This window comes from Protopterus annectens, chromosome 2.part0 (genome assembly GCF_019279795.1).
Source record: "Protopterus annectens isolate FY-2018-M chromosome 2.part0, PAN1.0, whole genome shotgun sequence".
In the NCBI taxonomy this organism is placed as follows: domain Eukaryota; kingdom Metazoa; phylum Chordata; order Ceratodontiformes; family Protopteridae; genus Protopterus; species Protopterus annectens.
The window spans coordinates 351,737,695-351,760,341 of NC_056728.1; the positions used below are offsets into that span (position 1 = coordinate 351,737,695).

General features: G+C 39.7%; 1 protein-coding gene across 3 annotated transcripts in view; it reads right to left on the minus strand.

Moving 5' to 3' along the window:
• SYK (spleen associated tyrosine kinase) overlaps window positions 1-21,165 on the minus strand; it is a 1,380,702-nt gene extending 1,359,537 nt beyond the window's left edge. For all 3 annotated transcript variants that reach the window (XM_044060819.1, XM_044060818.1, XM_044060817.1), the window contains exon 1: window positions 20,888-21,165. The gene's annotated coding sequence lies outside the window, so the exon portion shown is untranslated. The remainder of the gene's footprint in view (window positions 1-20,887) is intronic.
• Between the last annotated feature and the right edge of the window lie 1,482 nt (window positions 21,166-22,647).

A 22,647-nucleotide genomic window follows, 5' to 3' on the forward strand; every position in this document is an offset into this window, starting at 1 on the left:
AGCGCGCTATTCACATTACTGGACGGTTTCTCTTCTCCTGCTATACTTTAGAGGGCTGACATCATCTGTGTTTAGAAAGGGAAATGTGCATCCTGTAGTCTGTTCACCTAGTTGCCAAAAGGGACATTTTCCTCACACACACTAACCCCCCTCAGCCAAAAATACACACTTGCCATTCACAGGATTCAAACCCCTATCTGACTATGTTATGACACTTGAGATGGACACATTAGCAGAGTGTGCTATTTGCATTATTGGGACAGTTTTCTTCTCTTGCTGTACTTATAGGGTGCTGACATCATCAGTGTTTAGAAAGGGAAATGTGCATCCTGTAGTCTGTTCTCCTAGTTGCCAAAAGGGACATTTCTCTCCCACAGACTTACACACACACCAACCCCACTCACACTGAACATCTGCAGGATTCAAACCCCTACTTAATTATGTTATGACACTTGTGACGGACGCATTAGCAGAGCATGCGTTTCGCATTACTGGGAGGTTTCTTTTCTCCTGCTGTACTTATAGGGTGCTGACATCATCTGTGTTTAGAAAGGGGAATGTGCATCCTGTAGTGTGTTTTCCCAGTTGCCAAAAGGGACATTGCTCTCCCACAGACTTACACACACACCAACCCCACTCACTGAGCATTTGCAGGATTCAAACCCCTACCTAACTATGTTATGACGGACGCATTAGCAGAGCGCACTATTTGCATTATTGGGAGGTTTCTTTTCTCCTGCTGTACTTATAGGGTGCTGACATCATCTGTGTTTAGAAAGGGGAATGTGCATCCTGTAGTGTGTTTTCCCAGTTGCCAAAAGGCACATTTCTCTCCAACAGATTTACACACACACAGCAACCCCACTCACACTGAGCATTTGCAGGATTCAAACCTCTACCTAACTATGTTATGACGGACGCATTAGCGGAGCGCGCTATTCGCATTACTGGAGATTTATTTTCTCCTGCTGTACTTATAGGGTGCTGACATCATCTGTGTTTAGAAAGGGGAATGTGCATTCTGTGGGGAGGCAGACGCCAAGCACACTCTGGCTAAGCTGTCATTCCCTAGGGCAAACAGCCTAGTGTTGACCTCTACACCCATATGTTTAATTGTCAAATGCACATTATTTGTTGCTGATAGACTGTTTGCACATCTTTATTGCCATAGCATTCCCTGTTTGTATGAACAACTTGTGCATCTGTGGAAGATGTTTGCATATGGGAGGGATCCACTATATCATGTATGTCTCTGTAGTCATTTAACTGTGTGCACTGGGCAGACTGCTGTAATGTGGTTGGTTCCTGGAATAACACGTAAAAATACCAGACATGTGTGTCCAACTGCTAAACTGAGATTTGGCCTAAGTGTGTGAGCATGCCCATTTCAGCCTTCCCATGGCATGTTGTCTGACATATGTCTCATTTATCAAAGTGTGTGAGCATGCCCAGTGTGAGCATTCCATATGTTGAACTCTGCAGCCCACCACATTTGTGGATGAGTGTGAACTTCAACAAATATCACCCGTTTATGGTTGTGTGTTGTGTGTCATGTTGTGTAGTTACTGTACAACTGCTTTGTGTGTGAACACAACAGGATTATACTGTGCCTGCAGTGTTTGCATGGGATACTTTAAATACAGTTGTCAACATCCTTTCACACTGACCTAACACTGTAGTACTGTATAGTGTACTGGTAGTACTTTGACTGTGGTGGACAGTATCCTGGGCTTTAGTGCTATCACTGCTTTACATTTCGATAGTGAGCACAACAGCCTGGTTAGGGGCCAGTTGTGTACATCTGACCATGTTGCATTCTGTTCAGATATGAACTACCTAAACCAGGCTTGTCTAACACTGGTAGTGTATTCCACAACATAAGTGTACATTTGCAAACACTAGCGATGTGCCCTAGTCCATGTCTAATGCTAGTTGGAGAGTGTGTTTGTCCTTCAACACACATTGTAAGTGGAGTTTGCCATGACATATGTCATGGTTAGTATACTGTGCCTCTGTCTACCTGTGACATGACAGTGATACCCAGGATAAAGCTACCATCTCCCATCCATTCATCAAGATTCCTATTGAGGAAAATTGATAAGTGACTCTATGGGTAGCCTGTACTGGGAGTTCACTCATGGGTGGGGGTGGCTTCTGTGTTATGGATCATGCAGTACAGCTTGTCCTATGTAAGTCAGTGCTGGGGTTCAGGTCTCTCATGTGCATAGCTCACTGCCATTCAGATTGTACAAGGTGCAGCATGTTTATTGATACCAGCAACACAGGCAACACATGGCATCTGTGCAAGCTCTTTGATACTCCTGGTGAGGTACTGTTGGGGACTTTACGGTTGATGGAGGTGTCTGCTGAGGTACATCCCACAGGGGCTATTGTAGTCAATTGTACCGCTGATGGAGGATGACTGCAGAGCCACAATGACCTCCCTTATGTAGATCTGACAACCTTCATGATTAGGTGGGTATATGGTATGTTTCTGTAAACACTACAGCACATGTTTGTCCAATGCAGGATATCTATCACCTTGTGTCCCCAGGTCTCTCATTACATGTTAACTACATAATGGGTTAACACCTATGTGGTAATTGGTGGGCACTTACTGTATATCCACAAGGGTTGACTATACACTTTTCTGCAATTAGCTTGCTGACATGGCTATGGCACCAGTTGTCTGTTTCTATGTGGCCCTTTTGTGGGATGCTTGTGTCAGCTGGTGGATCATATATGGTGAGCAGCTTGTAGTCCTCTGCAAACATGTTCAGACACAGTCCTTCCATGTTTGCCTGTACCTATGGGACATATATACCAGACGAGGGAGATCCCAGGACCAAGCCTTGTGGGATGCCAGTTATATCTGGTTTGTAGTCTGACATGGCTGCAGCATGTCTGACCATATCTGTTCTGTCCTTGGTCTGGTTTGCAACCCCTCTACTGACATAGGGGTTTATATTTAAGCTGGTGAGCTTATCTATAATGAACACATAGGGTATTGTATAGAAGCCTTTGCAAGGTCCAGCTACACTGTGTGGACCACATTGCCCTCATCAATGACCTTAATGACTGTTTCAATTGAGTCAAACATGTTTAGGGGCAGGATCTGCACTTAAGAAAGCCACACTGGGTAGGGTCCTGTGTCAGTAGGTCCCCAATATCTTTATGTCTGTGGTACATGCTGATCCTTTCCATAGCTGTGCAGACCGAGCTTCTCAGGATTCTGGGGTAGTAGTTTTCAGTATCCATTCAGGCAACACCTTTGTTGAGAAGGACCACTGTTGTTGTACACTGCTCTTTGGGTACATATTCTGTGGTAAGGTTGACATTGAGCATTAGTGTGATTTGGCATTCCATTCATCTTGGAGTCCATGTTGCACTCAGCCCAGGACACCATCTCATACCATTGCTGCTGTGTGTTTTGCTTTGTAGATGCTGGCTGTTACCTCAGCATCTGCAATGTCAGGGGGCCAGCAGTCTGCTGGGATAGATATTCTGCATTCTCTGCACCTGTCAGGATGTATGTTGGCAATATGTGTGTGTGTTTGTGATATTTGTGTGATTCAGAGCATATCTGTGAATTCCCAACACGGTTCCTACCATCAGTTGTGAAAGCCTTGGGATTATCCTTAGTGTCCTGTACAATTTGTATCTTCATAGGTTCATAGGTTCATACTAGGCTATCCACCCTAGGGCATTTGTTAGCCTAGCCAGAGTGTGTGTGGCTTTTGCCACCCCTTGCTATGTGACTATTATGGCCATTTATGATTTGCTTTGCTGTGCCTCTGTCTGGACATGACACAGTGAAGACCGTCAGTGTAACTCTACAATCATCCATCCACTTGGCAAGATTCCTGTTGAAGAGTGTCAGTGAGGGGCTCTGCCTAACATGGAGTGGTATTCTGTTCCAGGGTGTGGGTAGCCTCTGGATTATGTATCTGTCCCCCCAGCACATCCTATTTCATTATTTGTTGAGGTTGACATCTCTCTCTCACAGCTCCGATGGCTTTGAGTTTTCTGGGGTGGAGCATGTCCATTACTCCTGTGCTGGGCATGGCCTTCTACAACAGGCATGCAATGCCTCTGTGTAGGCAGTATGTGACTGCATTCAGCTGGGGTGTCTACAGCCAGGCAGCATATGACATGTATTTGAGACCCTTTATCCTCTTGGTGAGGTACCTTTGAGGTCTTTCTAACTGCTGCAGGTGTCAGGTAAGGTACATCCCATATGAGGCATTGTACTAGATTATGGGTGTGATAAGAGAACAGTATAGGGGCACAATGACCTCTGTTGGCGTAGATGTGAATCCTTTCCTGATACGGTGTCAAATGTAGACAGTCTTCCTAGCCACATTGGCAATGTGAGTGTCACATAACAGGTTACTGTCCACTTGTGTCCCTAGGTCCCTGATTACTCCTTCCATACATAATGGTTTACCACCTATGTGGTAATTTGTGGTACCTTGTTTGGTATTTGGTGGGACATTCATACTGTCCAGTGTCTTCAGGATGGCTGGGTGGGGTTCCTGTGTGTGAGAGTGTGGTCTGTAGCATGCTACAGACTGTACAGCAGTCTTGCCTACAGTTAGTTGCACATGGGTGGACTCCAATGCCTTGTGCATTGTCAGTTACCTGGACGTATGGGTGTCTGTGCTGAATATGGATACTCACCCTCCTTTTATGTTTTGTTCCAGGTTTTGGGGCCATGACACATGATATGTGGTATAACCTGGTAGTGCTGGTGTGCTGTCAGGAGGCTTGCAGCAGGTTTCTGTCACTGCACAGACATCGATGTTCTCCATACTGGGGATGGCCTTGGGAGCATGCATATTGGGGTTTACACATCTGGCATTGGTCAGCATTACCCTTATGTTTCTTTCCACTTATGTTTTCTAGGGTGGTGGGTTAGTCTTTTCAGCCTTGCCTACAAAAGGCTCTATGGAGGTGGCAAAGGCCTTATCCAATATCCAGATGCCCAGGGGTAACAGGTGCAAGCCATCCCAAGAACAGCTGCGTGGCTTGTCAAGCATGACATCCCAAGCAGACAGACATTGGATCCCCTTGGAATGACACCAGTAAGTGTGCCACTTGCTATGACTGATCATTCCGTGTTTGTACTGTGGCATTATTCTTGGTAAGGGTAGGATGCTGCAAACGGTGAGTGTCATACTGGCCTGGGCTACATAATCAGAGAGCTCATCTATGTCTCTTTTCATGTAGTCTAGGGAGGTACATCTCAGGTCATTCACACCAGCATGGACTATGACTGCATCATATTTCTACTTGCTTTGGAGTGACCTGCATACTTCTGTTATGTGGCATATTGTGGCAGCCTACAGGCAGCTTACTGTACCCTTTCCCTTGTTCAGTCTGGTGTGTGGGACAGCAGTGTGTCTGACTATGGAGTCACCTATTACAACTGTATCAGGCATGTTGTTTCTCCTTCTGTCCTGTGACTGTTTGGCACACCAGCTTTGTGTACTATGTGTTGCATGTGCTATGTTTGGAGGTTGTTTGATTGGGTGTCTGCTTTAGAGGCCTCTGTTGGTGTGCTGTGTTTGTAATTTGTGCCTCTGGGAATGTTTTTCTGTGTTTATGTGTTTGGTTTGCAGTTGTGATAGGTCTATGTGGGACTGTGTTTGTGGTGTGTGTGGTTACCTTCTCCTCCTGACTAGTTTTGGGAGTACTGAGTTGAGGGAGCTGAGCCTCCAGTTTGGATAGATGGTTGCATCTCTCACATATATTTGTATTTCTTGGGTGGAGTTGGGGGTTGTCTGTGTACTTGGGGCAGGTGTAACATTGCATCAGGATTCACAGATTCAACTTGTTGTGGCTGGCCTTAGTGGATTGTATGTGTGGACATATTTTATTGCCATACTACTGATCAGTGATTACTTCATTGTTTATGTTTGCTCTATCATGTAGTAGCTGGTAGTAGTGGTTTCGTTTGGCTGGTGTCCACCATGCCAGATGCCTGCGTGTATGGCATTGTGTCTTGTTTTAATTTAGGATTGCATAATCCAAGCATTCCTGGCAGTGTTCATGGAATGGCTGTATTACAGGTTCTGAGGTGTGGCCCATATCTTGCACCTGCACAGGACGTTTAATGGATTTCACATCAGTTTGGAGGAGTGCAAATATTGCTTTACACATGTTTTCCACTGTGGTTTTCTGGCCAGGGACTGTGGTCAGGATTTGTATATCCAGTGTGATTACTCTATGGTCTGGTTTTACCAGTGAGCAATACATTTCTCATCTTGCCATCCAGTACCCATGTTGCTGATTATCACATCCAGTATGCTTACCCCTCTTGTGGGAGTGGTACGTTGTTCCTGGGCCTTTTGGTTTATGGATTCTATGAACTTTTGTCCTACACTGTTGGAGCTAGTATAATGCTCCCAGTCTATGTCTGGGTATTTTCAGTCACCCAATATAATGTGGTTTGGAGGACTTGATATATTCATGTATTCCAGCATAGGCCAGGTGCAGTTCCTGGTGTTGGGACAGTAGTCTGTAGCAGGCTATAAACTGGGGGGCAGTTTTAGCCACTGTTACTTGACCATGGCTAATCCATGCTGCTTCTTGTTGTGGTACCAACATGGGGGTGGGGTTATCCTTGACAATTCTTGCTAGTCACCCTCCTTTTGTAGCTTGTTCCATGTTTTGAGTCTGTACAGCACAGTATGAGGTGTAACCTGGTAGTGTTAGGGTGCTGTTGTGAGCCTTGACTCAGTTTTCTGTTACAGTGTAGATATCAACATTCTCCATACTGGGTGAGTTTAGACTGCATACATCTTGCTGTTTTGACTTATCCCTTATCTTATTCTTATCCCTTCTGATACCTATGGAGATAGGTTTGTGTTTTGAGCCTTACCTATTCAGGGCACACTGTGGGTAACAACAGCCTTTGCCAGTATCCATATGGCCTGCACTGATAGGTGCACACCAGTGCTAGCAGGTGGAGCATCATGTCATGCTCAGCATGTCATCCCAGACTGGCGCACATTGGATCCCCTTTGACTAACTGCGATACTTCAGTCAATTATTGCACTTGATCATCTCATTGTCATATTGTGGCATGATGCTTGGTGAGGGTAGGATGTTAGTCAGGGTCCTCAGGTGTGCATATAGTACATGGTGTTACATTACTTAACACATGGCATTCATGCCTCAGGTGGTGCTGCAGGGCTGCCTCTGTCAGATGCGCATATTACACTTCCCTGTACATGTTTGTGAGCAGGTCATGTCATTGTAGGCATCCATGTTATTATTTGAGTGAGTCAGAGGGGGTATCATTCCCAGGGTTACTACTGAGCCAGTGTATGTGCTATGCGTTGCCTCTTTACCAAGGCCAGGGCATACTGGGCACGCCTCCTTCTGCCTACTGGGGCAGACTCAGGTTATTCCTCCTCCGAGTCACGCTCTGCGTGTGATGGCCTTGGCATGGTGGGGGGCTGTTTGGCCCGGCCCTATGCTGGTCCTGCTGCAGCTGTTTTCGCAAGATCATATTATGTAGCATAGCACATACCATGACAATTTGGGTACATGTAGTTGGTGTGTACTGAAAGGCTCCACCAGATGTGTCCAGACACCGGAACCGTGACTTGAGCAGCCCAAACACATGCTCTATTACATTACGTGTTTGTTCGTGTGCCTCATTATGGCGTTCCTGTTCAGGTGTGTGTGCATTTCTGATGTGTGTCATCAGCCACGGCCCCAGTGCATAACCTGCATCCCCCACTAGGTGTCCATGCGGGATGTCCCCATTGGCAAATGTCTGGTACAGCTGCGTCAAATGCCAGATGTGGGAATCATGGTAGCTCCCAGGACAGCCAGCACACACATTCATTATTATGCCCTGGGCATCACACACGACCTGGCAGTTGATGGAGGGGAAGCCCTTGCGGTTGATGTATGCCCTATCCCGCTCACCGGCTGGTGCTTTGATGCGTATGTGCGTGCAGTCTATTGCACCCAGTACCTCAGGGTATTCCGCTATTTGCTGGAAGAGACGCATATTGCTGGCCAATACCTCACGGGCATTGGGGAAATATACATGATCACCGACATGTGCTGACATGGCATCCAGGAACTGGTGCAGTACCCTGGAGGCTGATGCCTGTGATATCCCCATCATATCACCAGTTGGTCTCTGGAAGGTACCTGTTGCTAGTATTCTTAGGCCAACACATACCTTGGTTTCCACTGGGATGGGTTCCCCTCTTTTGGTTCTGTGTGTGAGGCGTGGCCTACACAGCTCCACTATTTGCTGCAGGAGGTCTCTGTCCACTCTATAGTGCTCTACTATCTCCAGCTCATGTAACCCGTGGTAGGTGACCCTGGGCCTGTACACTCTTCCCCGTCTCCTCACTGTGGGTTGTCTGGCACCATCTGCATTGTCACCACCCTCAGCAAGTCGCCTATGTCTCATTATGACAGCTATTTCAGTCCCTAACATTTCTGCTCTGAGTTCAGCTTTTTCAGTTTTCACTTCTAATAGCTTACTCCTGTCTTGCAGTGTCTCTTGAGAGAAACATCCTGCACTGCTGTTTGCAGAGTTTTAAGTGCTGGGCTGGGCTACTATTCTGCCTGTGTAATTTCCTGCTTCTAATTGTTTTCACCTGCTAGCTCCAGCAGTATTCCCTGCTAGCTTTCTACTAAATCTGTTACTTCCTTTTTCCTCTCTGTTTCCTTAGGGAGGAGCCGTGTGCAAACCAGCAGAAACACGCTCACATTGGCTTACACGCGCGCACACATGCTTACACGGTTCAGAATCTGCTTATTCGGATTAAAACGCGTGCACGCCCATGCAAACAGTGTTAAACATCTCCCAACACGCTCCCACATGCTCAGTCTGCTTTACACGTGCGCACACTGTCTTACTCGTGCTTCATGGCGCGCACACGTGCGCATGCACGCCCAGCAAGAAACTTCGGTGTAGGCAACAGTGTACACCTTCCATTTCTTGACTTTCTCATGCTTATCTAGTGGCACACCTCTTTCCATGATATCTGTCTGACATCTGTCATGTAACTCTGACCTCCAATGAACTGCATTTCTTTCTACCATTCCCCCCTGTGATGTCACCTATCTCCTACTCTGTTCCTCCCCCTTCTGTAACTATTACACTAGTCAGACTGTGCTAATTTGCTATGTGACAGTGGAATTCAGTATCCTAACACTCATTTGCATCAGATTGCCTACTAATGCTTAGTTACATGTCTTAGACTCAGCTTCCCCCCTTAGCAACCACTACACGGTGACAATGTTGGTTTTGGTCTGCTGGTCCCTGCATTGACATTCCATGTATTGCATAAAACCCACATTTGTGGGTTTATAACCTTCATTTTTATGTTTTATACAGCGCAGCCCGTTTGCTGGCTGCTGGTTTAAACATCGGCAATCGCCGAAAAAAATTATATTTTTAATATATTTGCATCAGGTTACTTTGCCAATGGCCACATATTTGGCCATTGGCATGCTGCCTGACACATATGCACCCTTTATTTGGAGCTGACATGGCTCCATTGCAGTTTTTGCAGAAACGTACTCAGTTGTCAACTGAGTACATTTCTGTAGCTAAAACGGCTTTTACACGGGCTGTTCTGGGCTTCCTGGATCGCTAATCATCCTCATTTGCATGCTATTCGGCTGCAAGTGAGGTGATTAGCTTATCCACGCCCACTCCGTGTAAGAGACCTTTTAGCTTGTCTCTTACACGGACTTTGGGCTGTTCCTGGATCGCGAAGGCTGCATGGAGTCTTACACTACTCTTAGACTCCGTGCAAGCCTTCGTGAATCCGGCCCACTGTCTTCTGTGCTAGCATACGTGGCTAAAGTTTTGTATATAATTTCAGATTTTTCTATGCATTGTATGCCAGCAAGACTAACTATGATATTGTAAATAAGTTCTTACATGTTGATTTATGATCTGTTTGAACAGAAAGTTTTAAAGACTTGAACAGTATCCTTTTACATGTCTAACATCTCATGTTTGCGAAGAGAGATTCTAAAGATAAAGTGTCTCAGATTCAGTTGCTCGGCAGATGATGTCATCTGAATGTTGACAATTGCTATGTGTTACTGTCAGAAGTTGAAGGACAGAAAGGAACTTTTAGAAAACAGCTCCTGACTGAATTTAAAAATATGATATGAAAATTAGAACTGGAACAGTTGACAGTTGTCAGTTACAGTTGTCAGTTACAGCAGTTGCAGTTGTCAGTTGAGCTGTGCAGTGGATACCCAAAAAGGACTCACCAAGCACTATAAGCCTGCCTTTGCTCTGCTGCAGTAATTTAGTTTAGATTAGGGACAGTGTTCTTTAGTTATTTAGGAAATCATAACTAATCAGCTAGATCAGTTAGAGTTTTTCAGAATGTTGAATTTCTATCCTACAGTATTGATTTCATTTTCTTGATGATTGAGTTCTGTTTGTTTATTGGGAATTACTGTTTTATATTTGTAATCATTTTGCTTATTATTAAATATTTTTATTAACTTACATTGTAGCTGGTCAAGCAGTGTTTTTCTTTAGTGACTGGAGAGTGCTTATACTTGCTTTGATAATTCCCAGGGCCACTTTGAAATGCCTGGCTGCTTAGGTTATTTATTACTATTTGTTCTAATATTTAATTTTCATAATTGGACACCCCTTTAGAAGGGCATGAAGATGCTCTGATTGGTGGCAGCATTACTGTATTATTTTGGCCAAGAGACACAGCTGGAAATCTGTGTCAAACTTTCCCAGAAGTGTTTGGATGTGTGATATTTAATTTATTTAAGTGTGAGTGTATCAGAGGTCTTAAACTTGGGCACATTGCTCTGAAATGTGTAATAAGGAGTTACATTAGGGGTGGACAGAAGTATACAGTCCAGTCCCAGATGATAGAGCATGTTCCTGTTGTGCTCTTGGGGGAAAATTGTAAAATATTACTCCCGTTTAAGTGACAGTCTCACATTCAAGTCAGTAGTGAGGATTGAAGCACCTTAGTTACTCACCCAGGATAGTGGAAGACATCACATTAATGTTGGCAGTCCGGTAGGGTATTATCTGGACTTCACATTAATTGGTGGCAGCCCAGTGGTATATTAACTGGATGTCACAACTTATATTTACCTGCTTTGCTGAATATAATCATTGCATTATTAGCATCTACTCCAGGCAATACATTTAGTGGTAATATTTATTTTCATAACCTATGAAATGCAAAGTGCTTGGTGATTTTTTCACTCTCATAATAATCTGTGATGGTGTCATTATTTCTCTGCAATTGAAACTGATCATTTAAAGGACAGCTACAGCCTAACACATTTTGTTTTCATTTTGTATTTCCAACAGTACAGAGTGACCCATGTACAGTCAAATGTCAAAAGCATTATTTATCTTTTTATTTCCTTTTGTGGTATCTCTTTCCTATTTTGACTTTCTAGTGCATTCATGCTAGTTTTGAATGAAGTTTCATAATAATAATGTTTAGGAATTTGCCTTCATGGCTCCTTCATCATAGCACACATTACTTTTTAAGACTTTTTAAGGAAAAACACACATGACAACGTATTTGTACGTCTTTATGCATATTCTTTCCCACTCATTGGGATTATAAACATATTAAATCTTGAGGAGCTCATAATTCTTTTAATATGTACTGTCATTTACATTTGCATTCTTTCTTTCATTCTCTTGACACCACAAATGTTTTGACCCTTTAGGAATTCAGAGATTTTAATTTGCAGTCTCAGATTAAATAAATTTGATTACAATGGCAAAAATGTACTGAAATGAAAAGATAAATGCTTCACGATTTTTTGACTCATCTAATTTAAAGATTATTTTCCAGCACTATAAATAAGAAGCAGCTCCTTAAACAAGAAATTGTTTATTGCACTGTACTTCAAACATTTAAAAGCTCTAAACCATACTCTGCAAGAAAGTTTCTGACAATCTGTCCAGAAATAGCAATAATTCCAAGTGCCATCATTCTAAAAAATGCAAGACAGATCTGGCATGAAAGATATGAGACGTCATTGACATTCTGACTTTCTTAAGAATAAGACTGGATTATAGGAGCAGATAAATATGGCAAGATATTCGGATCTTCTTATGTGTCAGGGTGCACTATGGCAAAATAGTATACACAGCCAAACAACAAAATCAAAACTGTGTACTCATCTCTATCAGGGCATTTTTGAGTCATTGCAAACTAAAATTATTATACAATGACTGGCCATTAACATTCAAGGACATGCATGCTGATTGGTCAGCCCAACCAGCGTCCCTGTTGTAAAACGAGCATATAACAATGGAAAAAATTCCAGTCGCCAGGACTTTTTTTTGTTAATATATGCTACAGGAACTCTATTATTTTTAAATAAACTTTCAAAAACAGGAGACTTCAAAAGAATGAGACAGATGGGACAGAGAAAAATAAAAGGATAATCAGGTATGATATGCAAAACTGGAGAAATGTACCTGATTATCCTTTTATTTTCTCTGTCCCATCTCTCTCATACATTAAAGTCTCCATATTTTTTTTAATAAAAAAACAAAAAAATAAAGCAGCAGAAATATTTTTTTTTCTGCTGCTTCTTTTACACAGCACCGATGTACTGTGGAAGCATGGTAATGAAAGTCTCATATACATGCACAGTACATCAGGAAAGCCCCAGGACGCAGGGGGAAAATGAGGAAGCACAGCACAGTTGAATTATACAAGGACATTGTTTAAGAAAAGTAACTAACTTTTTTCTTAAATAATGTCATTGTATAATAGCAATAACTCATGGCTGGGTGCGGGTAATGTTGGATTTACCCATAGTTGGCTTTGTTTGGTCACTCTGGCTTTGCCCTCTTGACAAAACCACGCTAACTGTGGGTAAATTCAGCATTACTCACACCAAGCTGTAGGTTTTTGCTACAATAACAATTACTTAGAGTGCTCAGTGACATTAGTATAGCATAGAAGAGAAAAAATAAGATTGAAAAAAATATGTAACAATTTCTTGTCACTAAAATTCAGCAGATACAGTAGAAAAGAGCTAAAAATGATTGAGTCAGAATTAAATGAATGCAAAATTGTTGTCTTTATTAAAAGGCCACAAGTGTTTTCATCTGCCACTGCAGACTTCATCAAATCATTTAATACACTATGCCATAAAGTATAACAGTTTTTAAACTGTTGCATTATTAACATCAAAATATATCTCCTTAGTAAAAGTAATTCAAATGAACCAATAAAATCAAAGCCTTGGAAAACCTTCTATCTGTATATTAATAATTATTTACCACACACAGCCAAAAAAAAGTCAGCTGCTGTTACAGACTTCTCCAACAGACATTCAACAATAATTAATCAAGTAAGCCGTACTAGAGAACTTGAGCAGCCAATGAGCAGTGAGCAAATGGCAGCCTAGGATGAAATACATTGATCAGTCAAGACCTTGAATCTGAATTTTGTTACACATTGTTTGCAGATCTGATCTGCTAATGGTAGGCTCAGTTATATGTACTAAAACCATGCATTTGTTAAATGATAACCAACAACAATAAGCTTAACAAACAAACCAGGGACAAATAAATAAATAAGTATTGGCAAGCAGTTGAATAATATTGTCAAGAGCACTAGTAATCCTATGCAAACAATAAAAGTAAAACGATCATTGTGAAACCTGCTGTCAAACTGGCTATCATTTTCCCCTATAGTTTGCATTACTTGCTTTCTGTATTGTTTTTCCCCTTCTACTCTCTCCTTTCTTCATATGACCAAAGAATGACTTTTAGTCCTTTTTAATACTTTTTACCAGTTACTTTAAATGTCGGGTTTAGCCTTGTTGACCTCCATGTCATCTTTTTTTCTTGTTTCTTTATAAGTGTCTGAGTACCTGTCTACATCTTCCTTTATAAGTTCCCACCTGCACTCAAATTATAAGTTTTGTTTTGCTATAATGCTGCAAAGGTCTCCTATTCCCTTTTTCCTTCTGTATCTATTGTAGTTCTTTTTTATTTTCATAGATGCACAGATAAACACTGGGCTATCAGTCTGCCAATTATTACAAACCTAACCAATAATTAGAAGTCACAATTAAACTGTGCACCTTGTATTTGTGAGGTTACGACTTTAACCATTGTGCCAGTGCTGTCTCTTATCCATATATCCCTTTTCACACTCCCCTTAAGTAAAGCCTGTCCCTTATCTTCTTCTAGTCAACAAGCTGTACACCAGTGCATTTATTTTGCTACACACCACACCTCTGTAGTTTCACACCAAGGACTTGGTGTTGGAGCTCCATGTTCACATAATATTAAGATGTACAGTAGCATGCCCTCTAGGGGCAGGTGATGTCTATACATCCACTCTGTCTGAATTCTTTGCCATGCTTAATGCTATATTCAACTTCATCTCACTTCTAATTCCATCCTATACCTTTTGTAAGAAGGTTTACTGGTGTATAACTTTGTTTTATACTCAGTTTCCAATTTTGGGTTCTGAATTAAACTAGAAGTGCTTTGTAAAACTAAAATCTGTAATTAAACATACCTGCTTCTTTCACTTCAACACCTTGTCATTTATTCTATCTTGTCACCTCCTTTGTTGTTTCTTTCATGGTGTGTAGAATGTATCTGTCCAATGACTACCCCTCTTCCTACTCCAGAATGACTGCTAGCAAGTTTCTAGTAAGCTCTACTTCTTAGCCTTCCTCCTCAACTTGGAATTATATCCCACTATCATGTTCACTGCTCCTCATTTTCTTCATCCCCTCATCCTTTAGAAATACTCTGCAGACTGTGATCACCCTGTCCCTCCTTGCTACTGTGTATCCTGTACATTGTAGCGATCCGTATATGCAAAGCCATGCATATACATGCCTTTCATATTAAATCTGTCATATGCTGTCTAGGTATTAAAAGAACTGGTAATATCATCAAAAATGATATAGTGGTAACTGACTACTCAAGACATCCTCTGCAGCATTTTCTATATGTTGCAGTCAAGTTTTTTCTTTCAGATAAAGATTTTCCTTAACTAACGCATTATTAATATTTTGTGCATATATGACATGATGGTTGTGAATTCCTTGCTGCATAATTGTCGATCCACTGCAAGAACACAAGTGCTGAATCCCTGCACAGAAACAGCCCGAGGCATTTTCTTTGAATTCACATGAGCATAATGCTTGGAGAAAATAAGTAAAAATATATTTTCTTTTCAATAGAGCAAGTGCACTGTACCTCCATGTTGCAGACGTCACCTCCAACAACCCATTTACTCATATATGCTGACCACATGATCACACAATCATCAGGAAAAAGGGAAAACACTTACCTAGGGAAAAACATGACTCGCATTACTGTGTCCTAGTAATAGAAACAGAACAGTACAAGAAACTTTACATGACCTGATGCTTCCAGGAGTTTGTCTGGCTGTTATCTTTTTGGGGATCTATATTTAAACAGATGCAGTTCTCTTATAATCATCATATGTCTGGATATTTGCTTGAAGAATGGCAATAGAGAAAAACAGAGGCTGCTGGGTAAACGACTGACATAATCCATATATTGCACTGAGGTATACTGAGGTATACTGTAGGCTGACAGTAAAACTTAAACAATTAGCATATCTGCTGTTGCTATTTTTTTTAATCTGTGACTAGTCTTTGATAACATGACTTGCCCTACAGCAGTCTGCCAGTGACTGCATTCTCCAATCAATAGTCTAAGACATTGAAATTATCAAAGATCCTCGTCACCCATCCAAACCTACTGTCAGTATTGGGAGGCTCATGCCAGCAACCAGTGTGGTCTTCTCCCACTCATCAACTCACAAACTACCTGTCAATCACTACATTAAGGCTGATACAGATACCAAAATCCTAAATATCAGTGGCAGTAAGGTACGTTGTCATTTTGTCTATTTATTGTATCTCTTTTGCACAATATAGGCTTATTTTTTATTTATTTAGCTTCTATTTGTTTTGATTTATTTATTTATTTTTTTACAAAGGTGGTACACTGGTCAGAAATGAAGAATAGCAGCTATAGCAAGTGCACCTCACAGAATAACTTCTGCCTTTTTTTCCATACACCACATTTCCTTTAAACAGCACATATTTTTATTATACTGTACCACTCTAAACAACTGAGCTGCCCACTGCATGTCCCCACCAAAACACCTCTTAAAGCATATCTCACTACAACATAATGGGATTGTGACATCATACAGGCAGAGTTTCATGAAAGCTAGCTGCAGACATCTAAGCATCAGCTGGTAAATGAAAAGTCTGTATTTTGTTTCCATAGGCAACACTGTTTCGAATAGTTGCAGCATATTAAAGGCTTTTTTGCAGAAATGGCATACTTTGTACTAGAAGCAACATTATAAATCCATACCGTAACTAAAGACTTACATGCTTTGGCAGGGGAAGGTACTTTAAGGAGTTATTGTTTGTTAAATACTGTGTCCCAACAGCTGCACTTCCTAAATGAAACTGTTGCTGTGAGGATTATTTCCTTTCGTCTACCACAAGTCTCCCCTCCTCCACCATACATGCACATCCTTATTTAAACTGTTATCTCTAAAGCTCTCTCACAGTTTGAGTTCAACATAAGCTAGTAACTTTCTTTGTAGGAATGGCCTTAACCGTAGCTCTCTACCTTCCATCCCCAAAATGAGAAACACTATCTCACAAAATGTGGAAGAAATGGGCCAAAGTTGGAACAGTCAATTAGAGCTTAGTAACAACTTCAACTAAGAAGCTCACATGATGGTTAAAATGTGGTACGTTTAACTTACATAAAGTTATTTTGCTAAATTAATATGATTCAGTTCTATTTATCATGGATATCCATTAAAAAGTTCCTAACACTGAATGTGTGACAGATCCTTTTAATGTGGAACTTCCAGGAACATAAGCTTTTTAAGACCAAAAATGAGGACTGTTCCTCTTAATGAGGTACACTTGAGAGATCTGGCCTTAACATTAAGTGCTCTGTATTAAATAACACAGACAGTTTTACATTCCTGGATCTCCAGTGCTAAGCAAAGTGCAACGTGCTGAATACTGCTTAGCCACAACCTCATTTCTCCTTGTAAATATTTATAGTATAATCTGTTAAATCTTGTAGGAAATTGTCTACATAGCACCTAAAATGGTGTGTGTGTGTGTGTGTGTGTGTGTGTGTGTGTGTGTGTGTGTGTGTGTGTGTGTGTGTGTGTGTGTGTCTGTTTATATAAATATATGTATATATATATATATATATATATATATATATATATATGGTTTTAAATGGAACCTTAACTTACTGTCCGGAAAAAAAACATAACTTATGCTGTCTTACATCAGTATATATGTTATATGGCTAGAGTGCTCAACACATTTCTTAAACTACACTTTTCAATTTTTCTAAAGAGATGCTTAGGAAAATCATTATTTTCTTCCTCTAAAAATTCAAAACTTCTTCAGAATTTTGCAATTTATTGCAGGGAAAATACATTAGTCCACCATAATATGCAAATGTGCTCTTTAATACAATTTTCTGGATTGTTATATTATGGTAAAATATCATATTAAGATGATGTTATAAAACAAAACACTGTATATCGTTCCTTGAAAATGTGGAACAAAATCTATACATAAAAACAGAAGATTAGCAATAAGCTATATGCATAAAAAATACTTTACGTATTACACAATGACTGGACATTAATATTCAAAAATGACACGCTGATTGGTCAGCCCAACCAGCCTGCCTGTTGTAAATAGAATATATACCAATGGAAAAAGGACCAGTCACCCAGACTTCCTTCTATTAATATACGTGATAAACAATTTTGTTTTTATTCATTTTTTTTTCAAAAAAAAAAAATAAATAAACTTACAAAACTGGAGACTTCAAATGAATGCAAAAGATGGCACAGAGAAAAATAAAAGCATTATCAGGGATGTTATGCAAAACTAGAGAAAAGTAAGTTGAAAGTCTCCATTTTTTTTTAAATTAAAAAAAAAAAAAACAACAGAGATCTTCCTTTCTCTGCTGCTTCCTTTACATAGCACTGATGTACTGCATCAGCACAGTACATCTGAAAAGCTCCAGGATACCGAGGGGAAAACACGACATTATTTAAGAAAAGTAACTAACTTTTTTCTTAAATAATGTCATTGTATAATAGCAATAACCCACATGCTGTGTGTGAGTAATGCTGGATTTACCCACGGTTGGATTACTTTTATCATTTGGGCTTCACCCTCATGACCAAACCATGCCAGCCATGGGTAAATCCAGCATTACCCACACCCAGCTGTGGTTTATTGCTATATTACATCATTTCTAATAGAAGGCCTAGATAAAATAATGTTCTACCTTTAGTGCATAGTAAACAACCAAATTGAGTTTGTTCCTAATTAACACATCAATTCTAATGTGGAACTAATACTAAATGGTGCAGCAGAAACTCTGCAAGGTATATGTCACACAAAATGCACATCTAAAGCATAACGGAAATATGCCAAATCTTTTTAATGGTTTCCCAAAGAATAGAGAAAAAACTCAACAAGGATCACGAATCTAGAGTGTAAGACAGTATGATACTTTTTTGTACTTCCTTGTATTATGCAGAACTAAACTGACTCAGTTGTTTTATGGTACTAGCATCAGCTTTGACATATTAAAATAAAGCAATAATGTATAAAATGTGCTGCAGACTTAATAACAGCAGTGCGTGTGTGTGTGTGTTTTGGGGAGGATCAGGGTATAAGTCATTGTTTAACCTCAGGCTTTGCACAGCTTCCATTTGTAAACCTTATAAAAACACTATGAAGAGCTCTGCATCCCTTAAATGTTTGTGGTTGCTGATGAAGAAATAGTTAATGTTTGTTTAATCTTGATTGTGCCACAGGTACTGTTTGCTTATAGTACAACACATGCTATTATACATATCTAAATTCCATGTGCACTGGGGAGGATCACTAACTATAACTAAAACAGAGATATGGTTGATTCAGGTATATTGTACTTTCACTGCCCAGCTATATGCTACACATTTCCTGTAGATCTCCTGAAAGCCAACATGACTAACAATGATTTCTTCATAGGTGGAGAGAAAACAGCGCATGTACAGTTTGATTAGGGAAAACAACAGTTCTTGTACACCTCATTGTACGATAATCATTCTCATAATCCCTTCAAACTATTTATTAGTCAGCCATCTAGAGATTAAACAGAAGCTGTTTACATTTACTGACCTGCATGACTGACATTGGCTGGCCTTAATTATCTCAGAGTGACCTGTTGGAAGACATGCTCTGAGCAGTGCTTTCCCTAGTGCTTCAGCTCACCTCAGTTTTTCTCCAGTATTAAGAACAGTACACTGCATTAAACTGTTTCATCTCATTGCTGTAGAAGGTTCTACAGGATTTTCATGGGGTAATGGCTTTTGACTGATTATATAAAACTACACAAACTGTTAGGATGATAGAAAAATGAAACTGTACTGTATAATAAATAATGCCTCAGACAAAGGAACTTTTCTAGTCTGGAAATTAAATGGAAAGTGATGGACTTTTGCATATAAAAATAAAATTAAATAGAAAGTGAAGAACTTTTAATTATAAATGAGTACTTTCTATGCTATAATATTATGATGCAATGATGACAAGCATTGTTTTTGCTTGTGTGTATGTGTGCATGTAACTTTAAGGAAGGACCACATCTAATCTCTGCAGGTATAATTCAGTGGTTTAATGATTAAACAGGTCTTTTTTCTGCCAATGGCATTACAATTAGCCATTTCATGTATTTAAATAACACATCTGTTAAGCATAATTTTGTTGTTGCCAGTCCAAAAGAAACTCCAGATATCACTTACATGTTACTTGTAAAAATATGGAGAGTGTAAAAAATGTTCTAGGTAAATCCGATGTCATGCATATTTGCTTCTTTTATATCCAGCAGTCAAACAATCATGTTGAAATGACATTACAAATCTTTATTGGGCTGATTTAATTCTGAGCTGACATTTGGTAAGTTCGTACATGGCTGACCAAACAAATTCCTCTTTTTTTTTCATGTGATTCATTTTAGGAAATAATATGTCTTTACATATTTACTGAGCACATTCAGAGTGACTAGCATGAAGTAAGATAGCAAAGTAAAACTGAATTTCTTCAATGGTATTTAATGTCCTTGTGAACGTTTAGAAATTCGTCTATATTAATGTTAACTCTATGATTATCTGAAATAAAAGGAAATTCTCTTGTCTTTTGTGTTTTTTAAGTTTTACAAAACTGACATTGATTGAGTTCTGTACCTTAGATCGTTAGGTATTTCTTATTGTACTTCTTAGGACTTTAATGTAAGAATATAAGAGATATGCTGTCAGTCATGTAAGCAGAACTGGATGAATAAAAATAATAATAAAAATGCTTAAGGTTCCTCTTCTTTTGTGTCACACTTACTTTAGACTGAGTGCATTTTTACAAAACATCTGACAGTGTTTGCACAATTTTTGTATTTGGCCTGGATTTACACAAACGTTTTTCAAATGTCTACCACTGTTAGAAATTGTTATGATTTTAAAACCACTGACTTTCCCATTTTTTCTCAGACTAGTATAACATGTTTCCCTTCTACATTTCCAGCAGCTTATCTGAGACAAAATACATATGAACCATTAGTTATTCTCTAAATCTCTTAGCTGTCATTCCTTGTTTTTGCAATAAAAAAAGCTCTCCAGACATCAAACTGTCATTTGGTTTAGACTTACTTTACTGAAGACGTAATTTACATTCAACATTATAAAGTGGAGTCTATGTAGCTGATACTCAGCCGACTTGTATAATGTTGACTTAAATGTATTTTTAACTTTATTTTTGAAAATACTCTTACCCGCTTAATTCATAGAGCTGTTGTGTCCACTGTAGCTGACCTGAGAAGACAATCATTCAGTTTTTGACAGAGCTAGTTGAGAATTTATAACACTCTGCTTGGACCTTTGGATCAAGACAAGAGCTCAGACTTTCTTCTCTGCATTCTGATAAATAAGACCCATTTGCCTTGGAAGCAGCAATTCCACTAAGTTGCTGAAAGGATAAATAGACTTTTTACAAATATAGCTTTGAATATAATGTTGCTGCAGCCAACAGTGTCTCTAACACTGAGTTCTGCGTTTGCTTCCTCATTTTCTGTAAAGTTTAACTTGCAGTTACTTCCTTAACATACCCATGCTACATGTTACTTCCTTGTTCTTAACATAACCATTAACTCATAGGCTTTTTTTGTCATTTTTTTATAACAATGTGGCTAGTAGGGAAATTACAAGTTAGAAATTATTAATGTGTGTACCGCACAGATCCAAAAGATAATCACATGGTCGACACATTTTCAGTTTTAATTCTGCTTTCCAATTTTTAATTCACATTTTTTGTTATTTTCCTTACTGTTCCCTTAGTCTACAGCATGGGTGCAGAAGGGGTCCATGTGGTCTTGTACAGAATGAGATATAATACCATTTCCTAGAAAAGCAGTGTAAACACACCAACAGTCCGCAACCTTATTAATGGCAGTGGAATCCCATTGTGAAATGAGTAGGCAAACACTAGTCTGACAGTAAGCATCCTGGCATTTCCAAGAACAAATTATAAATGTGTAAAGGTCAGCATGACAGAAACAATGAAATACAACATGCTGTAATCATATTTACTTGCTTATTTAGTTTATTTATATTAGTTTGCTAACTTTGAGAAAGGACTGGCCCAGAGACTCTTTCCAGGTACATCCTGGGCTGTATGGCAGTTTTAAAGACATAGTAAAAAGCTGAAAAGAGACAGGGATAGTACATGAACCCTTTTGGACAAATAATTCCCTTCAGCCATGACATGGGCTAGAAGGAAGGCAAAGACACAAAGGTTAGCAAGCAATGTACTAATTCAGTAATGATAAAAACATATATTGTGTATTATAGCATATACTGTATCAGTACTGGGTGATTGTGAAGAATAACTGGTGAGGATAAAAACAAAGAATTTCCAGTGCAAACAGTTTCAGACAGAGGTTTAAGATGGCCTGATATATATACTGTCAGGGGGTTCATAATGTGTGGAGGAGCAGAGAAGCAGCAGTTTGATCACCCCAAATGAATGAATTAATGAATAAATCAAACATAACAGAAGACAGGTACATTTATAAAATAATCTGTTTTTGTTGTAGGAAAAAAAAAATACCAAATATTAAAATTGGTGTTCTCATTTTGGGGATACAATGAAGCTTAGCAGCAATACTGATATAAAAATAAATTCAAAGAGGTAGATTAAATTGGAATGTGTGCAAAGTGACTGGGACATTAGCACTAAAACTTTAAAAGGAAGATATTTTCTCCTTCCTGAGATCATGACCCATTGAGTGTGTATACTTCTGTGATAGGTAGAGCAATGCTGTTTGGAGCTTTGAGCTTCTAATAGGTTGAACACTGGCAAACCGGCCAAAGAATAGTTGCCAGACCAAAAAAAAAAAAAAAAATCACAAAATATGACTGTAATGATGGTTCTGTCAAACTTTTAAAGAAACAAGAACTTTACTTGGAAAGAGGATATTGGGACTCATCTCTGGATCCTGACCTTTGATTGTCTTCACTGGTAAGTGTCTGGTGA